The sequence below is a fragment of the Neodiprion virginianus genome, chromosome 2, assembly GCF_021901495.1.
Source record: "Neodiprion virginianus isolate iyNeoVirg1 chromosome 2, iyNeoVirg1.1, whole genome shotgun sequence".
Lineage (NCBI taxonomy): Eukaryota > Metazoa > Arthropoda > Insecta > Hymenoptera > Diprionidae > Neodiprion > Neodiprion virginianus.
In genome coordinates this window covers 29,763,173-29,783,094 of record NC_060878.1, presented here as the reverse complement: position 1 = coordinate 29,783,094, position 19,922 = coordinate 29,763,173, and the positions used below count along the sequence as shown (strand labels likewise).

Below are 19,922 nucleotides of genomic sequence, written 5' to 3'. Positions count from 1 at the left end.
AGTCGAAGCTTCGGTTTACTCGGTCTTTGCATTCAAGATTACGGCGCTCGCTTCCAGCGGTACCCCGAAACACGTTACTACGCGACAATGAAATACTACAAAACTTTATGAAACACGACCTGCACTTATCCGACACCGAGAGGCACTTTCTGGTACCGAAAAATCGTTATGCTGATTTACAACTGGAAGCAAGCTCGACGCGGTAACTTTAGGAGAACGCGGTTTTGATAAAAGCACGGCACGGAGAGAGCGCGACGTTCCAAAATATATTTCAATTTCAACAGCAATTATTCCCGTATCTGTATTCCAGAACTCGGTGAGTTGGCGGGCTTCTGGGCACTGTCCGAGCGGTGTTTATTTATGGATATACGCTCATGCATTTATTTATGTGAAAGATCCCGGGGAGGTGGACGGTCGACAGAGGACACTGGACACAGGACAGAGGCACACAGAGGCGGAGGGAAAACTGCGGAGGGAACGAGAGAACGAGGAAACGGACGTAGCCAACAGGCGGATTTACATTTCTAACTTTTGCGGTTTAACGCCAGAAACGGGCTCTCTGCGCGAACTCTCGGAACTCCTCGGCTAGCGCCTAGCGCCTAGCCAGCGTTGGCCGGTGGCTAGCACAAAGAGCCGGCTGACACGCCCTGCTTCAGCCGCACCAGCATCACGCGGGCAAGTTCAATACAGAAATTAGGGAAAGCCCTGGACTCGGATTACGGTTAACCTACCCGGGGGAAAAGCGGGCGAGAAAGCAATGCCGCGCCGAGGGCGGACAATGCCGGAAATAAACTTTCACGGACACGGGGATGAATTAATCGTATGGACGTTTTACCCTGGCGTGTCACACGCCAAGAAGCCGGCGGGATATGACCTCCGCTTTCGAACTCTCAAGAGCCGAGTGCCGAGCTTTAATGAAACAATCGGACGGTCGGAGCTTCGAGTGGCATTTATCGGTCCGGCGGTTATGATGTCCAGGCTAGTGTCCCAGAGTGGACTTCACGGGGGTCGATAATCGAGCTCGAGTAATCAACTAATTGGGGCACTGGTGCGGGTTGGGTTTGATCGCAACAACTTCGCGGGAATGGTGTACGAATTTTTCACCCCCGAGAAAGCTTCCCTGGAGATGCTTAAGAGGCTTACCTTCTTTTGTCCCTGAGACACACTTTTTCACTAGCGTTGCCAGCCTAGCCGTTTCTATCTCGCCGAGGGCATCTTTCCGCTCTAGGTATGGGGGGAGGACAGGGCGAAAGCTCCCGCTCGCTGTAACAAATGAAAAAAGGATTTTTATATTAATTACTGGCAGGCTTGGGTTATAAGCGGTTTATTAACCTCCGAGTCAGGAATTATTTTGCCCCACCCGTTACACCGGAGGTCCGTATAACCGTCGCCGAGTTCTGCAGCTGTGAAGAAAAAAAAAAAAAAAAAAACACGAAATCATTGATCTCAAGTGAAAGCCTGCCGTACCTTGCAGATTTACGCTGAAATTGACGAGTGGTTAATTCCTGCAACGAAACAGGTTAATTTCAACTTCCCTAACCGCTGGAAAGAAGGCGGACGATCTTTGGCGAGAAAGGTTACCCAATCAATGAATGCCCCTTGGTTTTACGATGAGACGGAATAATTATTCCGTTATTCGAAAGTGCCGGGCTGTCCACTCGCTGCCGATCAATGAGGGGCTGCAGGCCAGTTATTTATGCACTCCGATTCGGGCAGAAAATTGCGGCTCTGGTCACACGCGTTGTGGGAATAATTTAACGGTTATTCTTTTTTCTTTTTCATGCGGCCGGCCTTTTTGGTCTGACAAACTCTCGGCCTTGGGTCCATTTGAATATCACCAGACCGCGAAGCGGCTCGATCCGTTGTCTCCGCGGAAAGCTGCAGACTTCAACAAATTATACGTCTCGGCAGCCCTCGCCGCGACTTCTTATCTTCCCGTGCTCATCGACGGGGAAAATGAAAATTGCGGGTGAACTGAGGCTGCACAAGGACGTTGGAAAACTGATCGGTGATTGAGCATCGAAATCTTTGGAGTGTTGCGTTCCTGGTTTTAAAAATTTTCACCGTTACGTGACGTGACGCGGCCCGAAACTTTATTCCAGTTCAAAAACTGTTGTCTCATGCTTTTCCTCGACCTCGTAACCTCGGTTACTCCCTATTCAGGATTGGTATACCAACTTTCGATATTTTATTTTTTTTTTCCTCTTTCTTTTTTTCTTACTGAAACGTCTGGTGAGCCTTACGGTGACTGCAAAAATAGACGACCACTTTTCCGCGCCATTGATTCTTTCTTCTTGACTCGTCTACTAAATCCCCGAAAGCAACTCGGCGCTCTCATCTTTCGCAGACGTTGTGTGAACAGAGTCTATAGTTCTGCCAATAACTCACCGTCTGTCCCTATATTGGAAATATTCAAAGAACCCGCCGTTCGGATCAAATCAAGGCATCGTAAGAGCCGGGGACGAACCGGCATTTGAACGTCGATATGATTATATGGTGGAATGCTTTCTTGATGACTTAACTTCAATTCCAAGTATGAAAATTTCGGCGAGGCACGCAACTCCCTTTGGTAAACCCGAGTCTGTCCCTTGGAGGTTTTATTTTCGGTGACGAAAAGCCCCGGCCTCACCCTGGACGAGATAAACGAACAGAAGATTCCACTTTTGGTGAGACAACATTCTCGAAGAATTCTTTCCACCGTTCCCTTTTTTCCCTTTTGTAGACTTATACAAAACGTTTGCATCGGACTCGGAGCTTTATCATATTCAGAGAAAATTGAGTCCCTCGGTTGAGGCTCGGTATTACGCAACCGGACTAAAGCAAAGAAATAAATCGAGAGCAGAATCCCCGGTCCGGAATGGGTCGAGGGAAAACAGCCGCGCTGGCTGCTCTCCCAAAAACCATGGCAGCCCCTCGAGAGGCAGCTTTGCGAAATAACTCCGGTTAAAGGGCATGTTCACCTCAACGACCGGGCATTCTCTTTAAACACCATTGCCATCGCGGTCGTTTAGCCGAGACCCAGTTTCAACGGATTGTTTGAAAGTTAACTCTGAGCTTTACGGAAGGACAGGAGAATCGCGCAGAGATGAACAGATGTCAAAAAGGTACAGCGCCGTTTGCTTGGTTCTTCCAAGGGGTTCACGACGATGCTCCCGAAGCAATTTGTTGACGGGACAATTGTACCGCGAGATGATTTTCATACGCATTGTACCGAGAGTAGTGGATGTTTCAAATCTCTGCATAACAACGCATGAGAACCGGTACTAAAAAGTTACCGCAAGAATCAGCGAGTGGAAAAGGGATTTTCACGACTGTACGCGACGACCTTGAAGCATGCAGGGTAACAGCGTTGGGGGAATTTTTTGGCTCGTCGCCTTCGAAAAATCGTTGATATACGGGATAGGCGGTGGGGAATGGCGGTGCCATGGTAGGGATGATGCTTTAGAAAATTCTTCAAGCATATTCGAAGAGACGGTTAGACCGCGGCAATTTAGCAGATTTGGCATCGGGCTCACGTCTTGGCAGAGAGCTGGGCGAGCCCCTATTACCGAAGTTTTAAAGTGTCCTTGGGCAATATTGTCACCGTGATCTACAAGATAAAGGGGCATTCCACATCCGAAACTTTACACAAATTTCTATACCCGTGCCATTCGGCCCTGAAACTTGTACCGGGTGTTCGATGAATATCCATCCGAAGATCAGCAGCCTTGAATCCGAAGGCAGTCCGGTGGATTCGACGCGGCAATTAGTGATCGGGTAGAAAAGCTTCGTTCGCTTTGCCAGGTTCCACCGAGGCATTTTGCGAAAACATTTTGGAACACCTTGTACGTTACTTCGGGCACAAATGCGGGTTGGATAGTTTTAGAATGGGTCCGAGTTTAACTCGGGTGATGAAATTTGATAGAAGCGCGTTTACCGGATATAACTTGGACCCGGTTGGCCTGGAAGGGTAGTAAGACGAGGGTGGATCACGTGCCGTAAAATGCCACGGTGCAGTTCCATCCTTCTCTTTATCTCGATATCACTTGGTAACGAATGGAACATAGGCGCAAACAAAAGCTGATAATATTTTGAACCCAATATGATTACGTCGATGGTGAAACCCTGCGCGTGGTGAGGACCGATAATGAGCAGCAAAAATTCTGCAGACACGAACCTCGAGTGAGCGGCTGTGAGTAGACGGGCGAAACTCGGCCGAAAGCGCAGATCCTCCATCTCGCATGCAAATAATTTCGCATCAAAGTGTAGCCTACGGCTTGTTAGCATCACCAAAGGCTCGGCATCCACTGTAGGCTAGCTTCGCCATCCGGCACATACAGCGCTTAGTGTATTTACCCTGGTTTTCCCTTCAGCTGCTTGAATAGCGAAAATTGGTAATACACGACCAGGTAAATAGGCCAGTGATAATCGTTGAATTCGTGAGCTATGGTCGGACAATCGTGACGAAGAGTTGATCCTCTTTCTTTTCATGCTGATTTGGCCGTGTCACGCGGTGATGTATACTAAAAATTTTTGACGGACAAAAACCACCACTTGTACAAATTGAAACGTGTCGATTTTTAGTCGTGTTTCGGGAGAATTTGAAGGCTGACAATGAGCTCGCAGCATCAGGTGTGTATCGTCTATTTTTGTAACGAACCGATTGTTTGGTCATGAAGAGATAGCGCAGCGCTACAGAAGAGTGACCGTAGTACTCGTCGAACGAGTCCGTTCGAATCGTTGCTGATGGTGGACAATGCGATTCATTAAACTAATTGATAGTTGATCAATTAGCCGGCTCACCAGCAGAGCAAATTGACTTCGCTCTTCGCGGGCAGCAGCGAATTAGGGGATACGTGTGTGTGTGTGTGTACTCCATGAAGTTGGAAGGAATTGGATGCAGGATGCGGAGCTTTTGTGCGGGCATGATAAAAAGCTGTTGAACTTCTGGATTTATCGTTTCCTTCTTTTTACCGCGTATACGTAGGTACGTACACATGCATGCATACGTGTGTATACACTATGTATACATGGTACACATACACGCATTCGCATCCCGGAAATTGAGACTTTACTCTCCGCACCGCAGCGCTAAAATCCAGGCTCTGTAACCGCCGGCGTTTGGTGTGACGTATTACCCGAATGAGGATGTTATTCCTGAGGCGAGAATAATGGAATCTCATTTCACGAACGGTAAAAAAGCTTCTACGCCAAGAGAACAACCAACCGCGGGGATTCCCCTCCGCGAGTAATTACGCGATAAATAAGGATGAGAATAAGCCGGAATCCGTGTTGTGCTCCATATTTGTTATTATGTCGTTGTACCGGATGTACATACACGCGTTTCATCCCCCCTCCCCCCTTCCTTCCCTACCGCCGACACGCGACTTCCGACCCGCTAACAAATCCACCAATCTGCGCGCAAAGACGCGCGATGGATTGCGAAGACGCCTATATATTTCTATATAAATGGATCTCGTAAGTGGAACCTATGGCTTGCGGAAATTGAGAATTATAAGAGGGGCGTTAGGCGGCCGCGGGCATCCCGACGGTCCGGATCAGGGATTATGGAGTTTCTAGTCGTTCCTGGACCATCTGGCGTTTACGCGCCGTTGAATCCGTTCCTCAAAGTATCACGAATGTCCTGTCGCTAAATTATTCGCTATATTTTTTTCGTGTCTTCGTTCCGCCCTCAGTACTCGGAACTCCGAACGGAAGGAGCTTGTTTTCACAGGTCCCTTCTTCCCTCGATACCGAGGGAAAGTTTTTTTACTCTCTCTCTCTCTCTCTCTCTCTCTGTCTCTCTCTCTCTCTCTTTTTATAAGCGAATTCGTTCGACGACGAAACGACAAGTAGGAAAGAAGAGCAGGATATACAAGGCCGAAAAAAAACGTATAACCAAGTCTCACAGGTTGTCAATCTTCGATGGGGAGGGAGGGGCAGAAAATAAAAAAAAAAAAAAGAACTGAAGTAACAGTTCGCTGCGAATGAATAGGAAAAAAAATGGAAAGTTTATGATTCTTTCACCGGGGATACGGATCAGCCGCTTTAACGACAACGCGAAGATCGGGTTAGGGTTCCGTTTTCTGCCATGCTCTGCCCTCCCTCTCGCTTCCCAGGGAGTTGTAAAAAGTGTATTCTAAGGTGGCAAACCGGCACAAAACGTGCGAGGAAAAGAAAGTATAATAACAAAAATAATAAAAAAAAAAAAAATCATCCCCCGTCTGTTGCCATTCCCGAATGTATCGCCTCGGCGAACAGCGTGTCATCTTCGAGGATAACTCGCGCTTCCAAGGGTTGTGTTAAGTCTAGAATAATATTTTTCAAGTTTCTGGCTGGATATAAACTTCGACAATGAAATACTCGTTAGCCGGGTACCCGGCGGAAGTTTCTGTATCTCTTAAAAAATGTATAACAAAACAGTAAACCTTCCGCCTCGTGTGTAAAAATATGGAGGGCGACGCTGCAGCTGCGCGCGGGAATAAAAAAAGGATAAATAGGCCCAATCGAGGATCGGTTCGATACAACTGTATGTGTATATACATATATATATATACATATATATATATATAAGAGCTTTTTTCCTCGGTAGCAGTCACGCCATGTCCGTCAGAGTGACGGACGCGCGAAGCCAAGGGGTCGAGTTGTCGACACTATTTCGCGATCAATTTCTCCCATCGTATTTCTCTATCCCGCTTCACCGGCTACCGAAGCTTTTTCCGACCGTCCTCCGTCCTAATAGCCTCGAAGCGAAACGCGAGCTTTGGATAAATTTCATTCACCTTGTGCATGGGTTATTTTAACTTAACGGACGATTCTTACCGTGCTCCGAGCTTTCTTATCATGGATAACAATAAATAGGTATGTAAGGTAAGGTCTCTGGTCTATGTTACACTCATGTATAAGTTGTGTCCCGGATTTCTTTCCTGCCAACAAAATCACAAAATGCGAGAAAGAGCCTCGGAGTGAATATACGATTCGAATATTTTCTCGGCACAGCGAGATCTCAGCTCATATAGATATATATATATAAACAGGACTGCCAAGGTGAAACGTATAAACGCGAAGTAGGTAAAACGGACGACGCTCCTCATACGAAACGTGGCCCAGATCCAGCGATAGGAGTAACGTATGACGTCACCAGTCAATGTCTCCAATTCCCAGTTTGCACTCCGCACCGGCAACATTGTTCGGGCAAAAGTCAACCGGCAGACGGCGAATATTTTTCGCAAGCAGGCGGATCTTTTGCATAGCGCAAGATATACTGTACCTAGTATTGTGCCTCGAAACGGAAAAGCAGATGGATAAATATCATGGGTAGAGTGGAGAAATGGCCGACTGCAGATTGCTAAAAACCTGCATTTCGGCTCTCGCGTGCTCTTCGCGATGCATCCGGAATCCACTCTCCGGAAAAGGGTCTTCTTAAGCAATCCTAACCGCCACTTCAACGTGTCTTGACAGCGTCAAATAGTGCTGGACACAAGAACAAGACCGGATTTGGTCTCGTCCTGGTCTTGTCTTCATTTTCCAAGCGAGCACAAGACAAGATCACGATGAAAAAATTCGAGACGATATCAAGATTATCTTGAAGTCTCGACAAGAGTCTCGCCAGGATTAGTCAATATTCAAAGGGAAACCGTAAAGATTAATTAATAGACAAATTTAGTAAAATTTTAGCGGGCCAGATTCTATCAATTCATCCATTTGAGTTCCTCCTCCTCGTACAGTCTCCGTGAAATGATGTATCCGTATCGTCACCTTGTCTTCCAACGAACTTGTGGTGCACTTTCTCACCTCTCTTGACTGTCAGCAGCGATCATCATCTGCCTTGGAAACAATCGACACACGAATTTCATTACGAAGCTCGTTTGCTCAAAGCCAGATTGCTCACTGCACGCCATTCGCTCGCCGTCCTACAGTCGCACAAAGCCTTCAATGAATCGTTTGACTCGAAATCGCTCAACCTAGAGCATCGCCGTCCGAGTGTAGAATTTCCTGTTTTCCTACCGTTCGATAGAACCTCGATGGGTCGTTTTCCACCTGCTTTCCCGTTTAATCCGTTCGCTTAACCATCGTACATATTATGATACGTTCCACTGTTTTCGCTCGGAAACCAAACGATTGATTTCAATTCATTAGCATTGGCGTCGAGTGATTTCTATTGATTTAAACCAAAGTTTCATGTCATTTCCATTGATTTCCGACCGTTCTACGCCGTTGGATGAAAGCCAATGGAAATCGCTTGGTAAACTGGAAATAGATGAAAGCGGATGATAAGATTGGAGGTTAATAGAATGTTACGGAATTGAAATTATTTGGTGTTTTTAAATTTATCACGATTGATTTAACGTTATTTCGAAGAATATTCCAGCCTTCCGAGTCCGTGTGCCGTACAATTCGATTTCCAACTGCTGAATTCATGACTTCCCTGAACGAATGGTTTATCGTTTTATTCACCCCTTGAGCACTTCGAGATCCTTCGATCTGAGTTTCAAAGCTCACACGCGATAATCGACTGACGAGAAATCGCTGACTTGAAGATACCCAGCGCCGCGTTAATCAAGTACCTTATACGCCTATAAAAACAGATTCACCGATGGAACACGTAGAGCTTCTCGATGAAGACGAGAAGTCTGTAGGAAAGTCTAGGAAAGTTGCATTCATCTGCACCGGTTCTTCGGCTCTCCCTATTTGCTTTAGTGTGCATAAAATGGAACCTCTTAATTCCTAGAGCATGAATATTTATGCGACTTCCGTTTTACCGTCGAGATTTTCATTCCGGGCGAAGCAAAAAGTCGTCAAGTTGTCCAAGGCGGCGAGCCCGAGTTCCAAAGACCGGGTTCCGCGGGGTAAACGAAGGCCAGGAATAAGATATCGACCAAGCGTAGTCTAGTCGGTGCAAGGAGGGCTAAAAACGGGCTATACTTCCTCCAAGGGCCGGTAGGGCAAAAGTCGGAGGGACAGACAACGTTTTATAGCCCTTTCCTCGGAGCCCTCATCACTGCGACGTAGAAACGGCGGTTGTCTCTTTAATTCAAGACTCGGATTCCCGAGGCCAGATTAAATCATGTCAAGGGCCGGTTGTAAAGGGGGGCGAACCGCTCGAGTACCTTCGTTGTCTTCGGCTTGAAACCCGGCCGTCTTTTGAAGCTCTGGAATTGAGCCGTGAGTACGGCAAGTCATCCGGATCCTCCGGCCCCCGTTCAACCTCCCGTTTTTCCGCGTTAACTAAATTGGCGGCTTTGCCTTTCTGGCCGGAAGAACTGGACGCCGGAGGGATTAGTTTTCACCTCACGTCGAACCTTCGCACCCGTGGATCCGCACAGCTGCCGAAAACCGCGGCAGATCTCCGGAACCTGAGACCTCGGTCGTTTACCACCACGTTTCGGGCTCGCCTCCGGCGCGGGGATGTAACGACCCGCGAAACCAGTCCGCGTCCTTTTCAACGCCCGGATAATTTCATAGATAAGCTCCGGCAGGTACGTCCGCCAGTTCGAATAATATTGGTTTCTGAGGCGCTGGTCCTCCGCCCCAACCCTGCTTTTATCCCTTTTCTTCTTCCTTCTTTACATCGGCCGGAAAAATTCCGGGCTCGAACTTTCTCCGGCAATCCATTAACCGTTTAGGAATCGGCTCATGGCTTCTTGGGATGGCGAGATGCTTCCTTTTCAGAATCTTCACTCTCGAGAGATCTTTTATCGTCTATTGTTACCAGACGTGCCCGCCCTTTCTCTATCTCTCTCGCTCTCTCTCTCTCTCTCTCTCTCTCTCTCTCTATTTCGCTATCTGAGAAAAATGAACGCTGCTAAAACTAATTGCAAGTTCATGATAACTAGAAGTATAAGAAAAGAATGGAGAAGAAATGTCACATTAAAATGTTTAGATGGAACGATGTTGAACCGTGTGGAAAGTACCAAATATCTTAGAGTAATTGTTGACAGTAAACTCCGATTTGAGGAACATTGTGATTATATGTTAAAAAAAAATAGGGGAAAAAGTAAGTTTCTTAAATAGAATTGGTAACGGCATATCGGGTTATACTAGATGTATTGTTTACAAAACTATCACAGCACCAGACTTTGAGTATTGTGCTACGATTTTATCAAGTATGATTGAAACTCAGCTGACTAAACTGCAAGTTAAACACAACCGGGCCTGCGAGTAATATTGTAATCTGATAGGTATACGGAGGTGAAAAGAATGCTGCATGCGTTACAGTTCGTGTCCATAAGGCAGAGAGAGCATTGTAATGTTTATATGTTTGTTATTAAACTGGTTGCAGGTACGATGTCGAAGCAATTAGGAAATAAGATGACGATAGTAGGAGATATATGAATAAAAGACGAACAAGACAAGCGGGAATTATTGTCGTACAATTGCGAAGAACAAGAAGTGCTTAATAAAGTGTATTGTACGAAGTGATAAAAATGTATAACGCGTCACAGCTGAAGCTGAAGCAGTGTGATAGACTTACAACACTTAAGCGTATGTAAAAAGAATGTGTTATAAAATTATAACATATTAGTTGAATTGTTTGTAAGACACTGTTACGTAAGACAAATAGCTGAGAAAGCTACTGAGTATCATTCATTCATTCATTCGTTCGTTCGTCATTCTCTCTCTCTCACTCTCTCTCTCTCTTTCTCGCTCGGCCTCCGTCTTTCTTCAAACCTCTTGAAAAAATCTCCAGATTGGTGATTATTTGTTCGATTTTCCTTCACGTTTTCCCCTCTCCACTATGCGACGCATCTTCTCCCATAACACACCTCGACGTCATCTCGAGAATCACCGGATCCTCATTACCGACGCGAGCCGCACCGTTATTATAACGCAAACCTAGTTCAAAGCGTTTATTAGGAGAAAATTGTTCATGCTCGTTAAGGCAGCGCTGTACTTAAGTCAAGTGTCGGTACCTAAGAACGTCTGCTTCAGGAAAACGATGCTCTCCTACCTACAGCCCAAGCTGCACGTTTCACAAGCCATTACTTGGAAGCGAACGTGAAGCTTCTCCGAGACTGTCTTCTCGAGGGTGGCTATTCTGAAAATCCCTACCACAGATATCGCTGTGATTCTCGTGTAAATCACGTCGCTAATTGATACGAGTAATGAGTTTCGGTAAGTCGGATCATCCGAACCTACGAAAGACATTCGGTAAGGATTTCAGAGAACACAAGTCTTCGGGTAATTCGTTAGCAAAATACGAAGAAAGCGTTGAGCTGTTTCTTCATCATCAAAATCCGCTGATGATTTATACAAATGAAAATAAATCGATTTTCAAGCAATGGCTGACGTTTCAATCTTTGTTTCGCTTTTCACGGATGTTCTTGATAAATAAAAGGCAATTCCCTATTTTTCAAGTGAAATAAATAATGTTACACATGTAGGGACTTCTCGAGTTCGTATGACAGAGAGTTCCTCGCAGCTCGCTACAGTATTCAACCCACCCCCGAGTTTCCTCCAACTTGGTCGCGTGCGTATTCCGAGTTATATACATCTGAAGGAAATTCACTCGAAGCCTAGAAAAAGAGGCATCATGCTCGATAGCCGTTAACTTTCTGCTCGCACTAACCGGTTCAGCGCAGTCTTGAAAAGCAGGAATGAGAAAAACGATGAAAAGGGGGAAAAAGTCCCGAGAAAAAAAGAGGAACTCGAGACGCGATGCAGCTTTTCGCAGTTACAGCAGCCGAGAGAGCGCAAGTGGGTTCACTTTTCAAACTATCAAGCGAAATTCATCTCGCGAGATGCCCAAGTCAGAGATTATTAATAACATTCCCCGGCCTCCGGATACTGACAAGAAGGAAAAATGTCTTCTCTGTCTTGACTGCGCGTCTTTGAATTGATAATTACGTTTTTTCCTCAAATTTTCACTCGACTCAGGTCGACTGGCTTTTCGAGATCCCAGCAGAAATTGTGCGTTCAATTATGTACATGAGATCATGGATTTTCCGAAACGAAAAAATTCTATTTCGTGAAAGGTAGAGGCGCTGAGATTTATGCGTGAATTTATTATTCCTAAATGACGTAAAACTGTCGAGCAAATACAATAACGGAAAGCCGTGGCGAGTCGTAACGCTGTCACGTGATAACAGACCATTCGACAATGGAGAAGAGGTGCAGCATCGGCGGTTGTTACCCGGGGCATCAGGAATTATGGCCGCAGTATTTTTCGCAGTTTCACTTCTCTCATCGGCCGCAGGAAACGTGTGCAGGGTTGCATCCACCGCACCGAGGGAAAATTTCAACGAAACATTGCGCACCTGGTGAAAAACTGCACTGCGGTTTCAGACGCTAACGCACACCGTGTAAATCATCGTCAGCGATTTTGATAATGTGTCAGCTGTACGGTCCGGTGATAAAAATTGTTGACCCGAAAATTTTACGAATTAAGAATCGAGTATACTAGCAATAAGTGAACTTGAAGTTACTTGGATTTAATATCATGAGAGGAATTTGATCATTTCGCTTAAAACCTGTCAAACGATGCGATTTGAATAGAATCGCTTTCAAGTCCTCAATATTGTAGCTGAAATTTATGGTTTTTCGATTTTTACGATGCTAAAAGAATATTCTTTCAACTAAACTCAACTCGATTAACTCCAGTTGAATTTTCGAATCATCGTTACATCATGTTTCTCTTCTCGAAGCTCTTTCGACTCGACTATAATTTGAATACATCTTCAACCTCGACACACCTTTAAGATTCGTCTCCGATGCATCTCGAAATCGTGGCTGGGGAGCTCGACACTGTTGCTTTCAAGATTCGTCGACCATACCGGATATCATCGCCTCGGGGTAAATTATTCATTGCAACATGGTTGCCACGTAATAATTTCCTCCCACTGAAAGATGCTGCTGCTGACGCTTTGCTGCAGCATGCATCCCACCCATCCCCCCCGTTTCAAAGTACAAATTTATTTTATCACTCGGAATCCATTATCCGACAGTGTAACACGCGGGGCTCCAAGACACGGAGCAGAAACTACGCGTTAGTAGCATAATTTTAAATATTTACACCACCGCCACCACTGCCTTTCTGTTCTTATATATATATATGTATGTATGTATTCACGTATATATATACGATGTATATGCATGTATATACCTGACGCTGTCTCAACGACGCCGGTTTTTTTCTCACTCAAAGGCGCCCCGGCGTCGGGACGCTTCGCGTATCAAGTGGAATCTAGTTTACTCATTCATGCACTTCTTCCATCAGCCTATAATCCTCCTACCGCGAGTTAGGTACTCTGGCTGCGATATCGCCTTCGAGCTGTCGTATTTTAATCACCGCCTCTTTCAGCGGCCCGATTGTGCGTGTAATTCGCGGTTTCGGTCCGAGCTGTATGTCCTAGTTTCAGCCCGGTATAAGACATCGGTGATACTGATTCTTGTATCAAGAAATTTGTTGTGAGTCGTTACAAGATTCATGGAGTTTTCCGCAACGAAAATTTTGTTTCAGGGTTTTTTTCACGAAGTTTGTACCTCCGCCTGTCGTTTAAGATTCTCATTTGTTTTTGTAATATTGGAGTGGTGATTATTTGGAATGTTTTTGAAATTCCGCGCGGAGAAGGCGGAAAAAGTTTGCAAACGAATTTTAAAAAAAGTACGAGCAATCTGGAAATCAACTCAAACTACTGCCTTTAAGCTGCATTTTTATTTTTTGACCAATTTTATAGTTCTTCAGAAAACCTGAAATTTCGTACGAGTCTTACCTACAGTCATATATGTGTGTTTGAAATAAAATTGGGCGATTTCCATCGATAAAAATTTCGATATCCCAGCCCATCAAAGTTATGTTTCAAGGTCGAAAATCATAATTTAACGAAATGAATGGATTAATAAATGACTTTAAACAAGTCAATATATTTACATGAGTTTCCAAAAATGATATCAACCATACAGCCGTAAAATTGAGTACGTCGTAGAACCGTTGCATTAAATATCACCAAGGGCATTTTTGATCCAACTTACAATTTAATTTGTGATTTCTGTCTCTGCGATTGATTTGAAGAGATATTCCGACAGCCCGGATGTCGAGATGCATCTTAGCGCGATTGTACATTCATGGAGTTGGCATGAAGTAGTGAGTCGGGAGAGTAGAGTGCATCCTGAACCTCGACGGGAGTAAAAGATAGCAAAGAATCCTGGATTTGCATGCATTATTACGTAGTCAGGCTTATCCATAATCCTCCTAGCGTATTTATCACACGTTGCTTTTCCAGCGAGGAAAATTCGTGTCTGACGTCACGTATAAGTATAAAGGTAGAAGCAGCTCTCTCCAACTGATCCGCGTTCTGCGCACTAAATTTCAAACATTGATCCACCCTTTTGCAGCTAAGTGTCTCGAATGAATTCGCGTCGCTGCCCGTACACTCGAGGGCTAAGCCTCAACCTCGTGAAAAGCTCTGATTACAGGAGAACACGACCAGGCCCCGAAATTCCAGCCTTCGAACCCCGATGTTCGCGAAATTACTTGGCCCAAAAGGCTGGAGAATATCCCGGAACAACAGAAACTGGTCGTCTTGACGTTATTTCACCATATTTCCTATCAGGGTTAACCGATCAGGGCCTGACGAGTTTCCGATCAGGCGTAATTGTCAGGGAAGCCAGGTGTGATCCCAATCGAAACCTCGTTACTTCTCCTCAATGTTCGCGGAATCACTTTGCCTGAAAGATTCAGCGACATTCTGAAATAAAATCGAAATATTTGCTATCAGGGATCACCGATTGAGGCCTGAGGAATTCCGAACCAGGCATCTGTATACGGGAAGCCAGACTTAATCCTGATCAAAACCTCGATACTTACAAAAGATTTCTGCTCGAAAATGCGTCAATAACGAAGATGCAGGTCGATTTCACTTGAGGAAATGGGGAAAATGGAGAAATCCGAGGCGGTGGTGTGACGAAAATATGGTTTCAGTTTGGATCGAGGGGATTAGGCGTGAGCGATGGGTATCTACAGGCGTCTTTAGCGTCGCGGTAAGATCGAGGCAAGCCCGAGGAGCCTCACGGTTTTCCATAATTTCGTGATTTTCCCCGAATTTTCACGGGTTAACAGGGTCTGCGGCGTAATGTTCGACATTATCTCGGCCCCCTCGATATCCCGGCTCCGCAAGCCGAGGTTCAGGTTCCCAGCCCGAGCCGCGGAGGCATTGACTTAAGTGGCGCATTAAAGATCATTCCGACGAATTAAAGGAGAGATTACTTAGCCGCGATTACACCGGGATTTCCGTCCCACCCCCTCCGGGCTTTCTTACCTCGGTGTGTAGAAGCGGCTTGAACTTAGTTTCACGACAAGGAATTAACTTTAATTCCATCGGTATTCCTTCCCCGGAAAAGCAACCAATTATATTGCACCAGCCGTTGGAAGGGGGGGGGGGGGGGGGTCTGAGACTTTGACCGCAAATTTTACCGCTCGTTCCGTTCCCATACCGTTTCACGGTTTCCATCCGAGTGTGACAGCAATATGCCGGGATCTCCCGTCGCGCACCAGGCGCACTCGGTGTTCACTTTTGCAAACCATCCCGGATTCAATATCGGGTGAATAAAAAAAGGAATAACGGAAAAAAGAAAAAAAAAAAAGAAAAACAAATAATTGACACGTTGAAATGAAAAATTATTAAAACAAAGGAAGACGGAGTAATATTCGGTGACGGCAAAACATCAGCTCAACATTTTTCGCAATGACGTGCCTGGCGGACAGCATTTCCCGATTCGTTTCCCAATTGACGGCCGACAGTTTCGATCGTGAAGAATTTTTCAACCGGTAGATAGTAGGGAAAAACATTGACAAAAAGAAAATAAACGACAGAAATTCCCTGAAATTGAATCGACGAATTGCATTCTTTTCGCGGATTTACTCCTCGCATAGCTTGCATTTATTATACATTCATTGGTATATGTATATGGGGAATTTCATGCGAATCCGACCAACGTTTGACCCTCACCATTTCTGTTTAAAAGAAAATTCTGCAACTGTCCCACCTCTGAAACAGTACGCCGATTTTTTCAGATTTTTTATTCGACTGCTCGATTTATTATATTCAATTGTTTACAAATATTTAAAGTGACTTTGAAAAGGATCTGTTTTAAAATTCTAACGGCAATTGTCAGAAAGTGTATTCTCTGTTCGAAACATTGCAAGATCTTTATTTTTTCGAGAATTTTATAACAGGTCCTATTCAAAGTCACTCTCGACATTTATAAATAATTAATCATCATATTGATGAGAAAATTTTTTTTTTTTTAAATTCAGGGTACTGTTTCAGAGCTGGGGCAATTGTAGAAAAGATTTTCAACAAAATCAAAAATAGTTAGGGTCAGAAGTTGGTTGGGTTCGCATGTAATTCCCCATATATTTTTTTTTCAGTTCGCAATTCGCTATTCTCCCTGCAGTTTTTCAATTATGGAAGGTAGATGATTCGCTGCAATGCGTTTCTGGAACGACGTGCAACCCACCTTTGATCGGTCAGCCCTTGACCGAGGCGCTACAAGCTGCCGGATGGTTTTGGGGTGGATTTGGGGTGGATTTGGTTACAGCAAACCGCGTTCAATTTACTCCGAACTGTTTCTAAGCTCGAATTGTACAACGTTCTGCCGTGGCGTCGCTTTTCACGCTCAGGGCCAATTTCCGCAAACAATTGAACTTCCTCGGTAGGTTCCACTAAATACCCAACTAGAAGTAGGTGTTGAATTTTCGGTGTCAGATTAAACTGTACGGCTGCCAAAACCGCCCCCACGTCATTTCTCCGCCCCTTCGTTGACCGGCTAAATTTACGGATCGACGGTTACTCGCGAGACTGAAAAACTGGACGAATTGAGGCGGCTCGAAAATTGTTCAATATTCACGATCAGGCGGCCATTTTGGTTGCGTGATTAATAAACGGTGATTAAATTCCACGCGCCAATTGAATCGACACGGAGAATTTCACGAGCTCGTTGGAAGACAGCTTTCGAAGTTTTCTCATAAAGTTTGGTCAAAGCAAAGCTGTATGATGTTATTATGTTTGAGAATAAATTGCACAAACTTTTTAATGACATTTTTGTAATGACGTCATATTTTCATTTGTTAAATTAAAGAACGAGATTATGTTCAAACGACCTTGTGGCTAAAATAGTTTCAAAAACGTGTTTATATTGTTGAAAAACTCATTTTTGTTTGAAAATGCGATGCAGGTTTAGAGCAGCGAGTACGCGTCTTTTCGCGATAACTGATGACGAATAAAGGGAGCGCAAGAGGAGTAAAGAATACTAAATCGATGCTAATCTAACTACAAGCGATGGGTCGAGGAAAGGCAAGGAGAAAGAAGAGTACGAGACGTGACCGCGAGATTTTACTATTTTTGCAAAATCAATTTCTAACCGTTAAACGTTCTGCATATATGCATATTCATTATATCAACGGACACGTTCGCCGTCGCAGTTACTTTGCATATACGAGTTATTCCGTGCTATGGCGCTTCTGTATAACTGTTTGTTTTTCTCAATGAAAGAATAGCGGTTAAAAAATAAAAGAAAAGAAAAAAACAGCAAAGAGGAACAAAATCCGAAAAGTAATAAGGAAGATGAATGGACGGATTCACCGAATTTCGGTTAACAATGAGTTATGAAAAAATAAAGAGACAAGTTATTCAAATACTTTTAGGAAAAAAAGTCAATGTTTTGGAGTATGCCTATTACACCGATTCGATTGTACAACCCCACTTTCATTCCACCGTAAAGATTTCGGAACCTATTTCGAAATGTCTACCTTTTCGTACAAACAAATAAAAACAATTTATTTTCTGGTCCTTACGTATTACACCAGAGCGGAAAATATGAAGAAACGTGTTTTTTGGCAGTGCCTGAGGTTCTACCTCGAAATGGAAATCAGTTTAAGAAACATCAGACTTTTTCACGTGTAACAATGCACTTTAGCGTATTTTTTATAACGACCGAAGGTACTGAAAAAATTCTTAGACGTAATTAGTTCGGTTCGAAAGAAATTCACATCGTCATGCGAACTATGACATATCCAAATTTGTAAAGCAATGGCCACGAGACTAAAAATAATCGAACACGACTCAATTGATGCGGTAAAAATTGATCGAATAAGCGATTATTTCAAAATCTCGTAAGAGAAAATAATCGAAAATCGTTTATTCTTTATCATTCTTAGCGGAAATCGCATCGAGATTGAAATGACGATCCTGAAAATCTGAGTCAAACTAAACGGATCGATCAAAATGAGAGAATAACTGTCGTGTGCCTGATATTCGATTCCTCCGGCACGCCGAGTTATTCGCAGCGAATTTCAAGCATCGTACAGTTCGCGATCCTTTGCGTGGGTGACCTTACCGCTGCTTAGCCCGCGGCCTTTCAGCGTCCGAGCGGCGGAGGGTGCGGCAAAAACGTGAACCCGGTCTTCTCACCCTCGGTGAAAATCCCGGAGCTTGCAAGCCTCGGCCGGCTAGGCGAGGCACAATGCATGCACCGCACACCCAAGTGGCGTTGTTCTAACCGGAAATAGGCGTATCGGCTATTGTCGCATTGTGTTGTCGGCACGTTGTAACCGGGGCGCAACGTGTGGCGTGAATTGCACATCGCTAAGCGGTGTGTGCCGGCCAACTCTAATTGAGATAATCTAGGCGACTCGGGATCGGGGGTCGAAATTGAAGCGGAGGAGCGAGCCGTGACGTCAATGGAACAAGGTTCTCCATTCAGCCACGGGGTGTAAGTCGATCGCGGGCTAAACGAGCGCGGAAATTCTGCTCCGAGGTGTTTTTCATCCCTCTCACCCTTTTTTCCCCCTTTTTGTTTGATCCTCTTCGTTTTTTTTTTTTTCATTTCCACCATTTCGCAACCCGTGTCTTCCGTGTGCTGTTCGTAAAATTTACCTCAACTTTTCGGTCACAGTAAAGCAGCTCGTTGACAGAGCTCTGTTTGTTTAGGCTGAATTTCGTCCAGCAGTACCCAACGATATCAATGTTCAAATAAAGTTCAGTATTGGTAAATGAATCAGAGAAATTCGTTCAAATGAATGAATTTGTAATTTTGTACTATGAAGTATAATTATATTTACACATGTAATTAGAAATTTTGATTGATTGCGTTTGTTGAATCTATTCATTACTTTCTCTCACATAAACTAACGAGTATAAGCAGTTCATTTTATTCGTTATAAAATATTCGATTCAGTGGAAAAAAGTGCACTTGATTTAACGAATTGAAAATATGATTTGATTGGGAACCAAATGCTCTGGCAAATGAGAAATCGAATTAATATTGAATGCAAATGAATTGATTTGATCTATATCAGGTTCTCTTAACCCGGTTTGTACCTAAGAAACCGTGTGTTGCGCCGAATTAGATGCAGCTTACAAATCGAGTAGAGCAAGTTTCAAAAAAATAACGAACAGGAAAAAAATTGTTGAAATTACCAAATCTGGCGATCAAATGAGACAAACAAATGTTTTGCCAATTCTTGCCGCTTGTAATAACACGAGCCGTTGTTCTCGCTATTTATTTTTTTCAGACGAATAACATTTCTTTGAATCAGAAAAAAAAAACATTTCTTTCGACACACTTTACTGCCACGTTCATGGTGAATTCAGCACATTTTTGTTTCTGGAAATAGAAAATATCTCTTCGAATACTGCCTGAGGAGTTTTCTTTACATAATCTCGTGAATCGGTTCAGTAATCGCAGATCCATCTGCAGGTTTCTCAAACATACCAGAATTTTTCAATCCCGACGAAAATCGTAACGCGAAATATAACTTTTCCGAATTTGAAATGCGGCCGCGGATGTGTATAACACGGAGAATCACCGCGTTGCCTGGGACAACGCAACCGAATGTCGGAGTGCGGTCTAGACGTACGTACCTTATACGTCGCAGGTGACCACCAGATCAGCCCTGACAATGCGGGATCGATCGAAACATTTCGTTCGGCGTGAGAGAGATG

General features: G+C 44.3%; 1 protein-coding gene and 1 long non-coding RNA gene across 3 annotated transcripts in view; one reads left to right on the top strand and one right to left on the bottom strand.

Moving 5' to 3' along the window:
- LOC124297876 (obscurin) overlaps nucleotides 1-19,922 on the top strand; it is a 205,031-nt gene that overhangs the window by 133,400 nt on the left and 51,709 nt on the right. The gene's annotated exons all lie outside the window — the stretch shown is intronic.
- Nucleotides 1-19,922, bottom strand: part of LOC124297877 (uncharacterized) — a 154,967-nt gene that overhangs the window by 105,101 nt on the left and 29,944 nt on the right. Inside the window, exon 2 of the long non-coding RNA XR_006906675.1 lies at nucleotides 1,144-1,263. This is a non-coding gene — a long non-coding RNA (uncharacterized LOC124297877). The remainder of the gene's footprint in view (nucleotides 1-1,143; nucleotides 1,264-19,922) is intronic.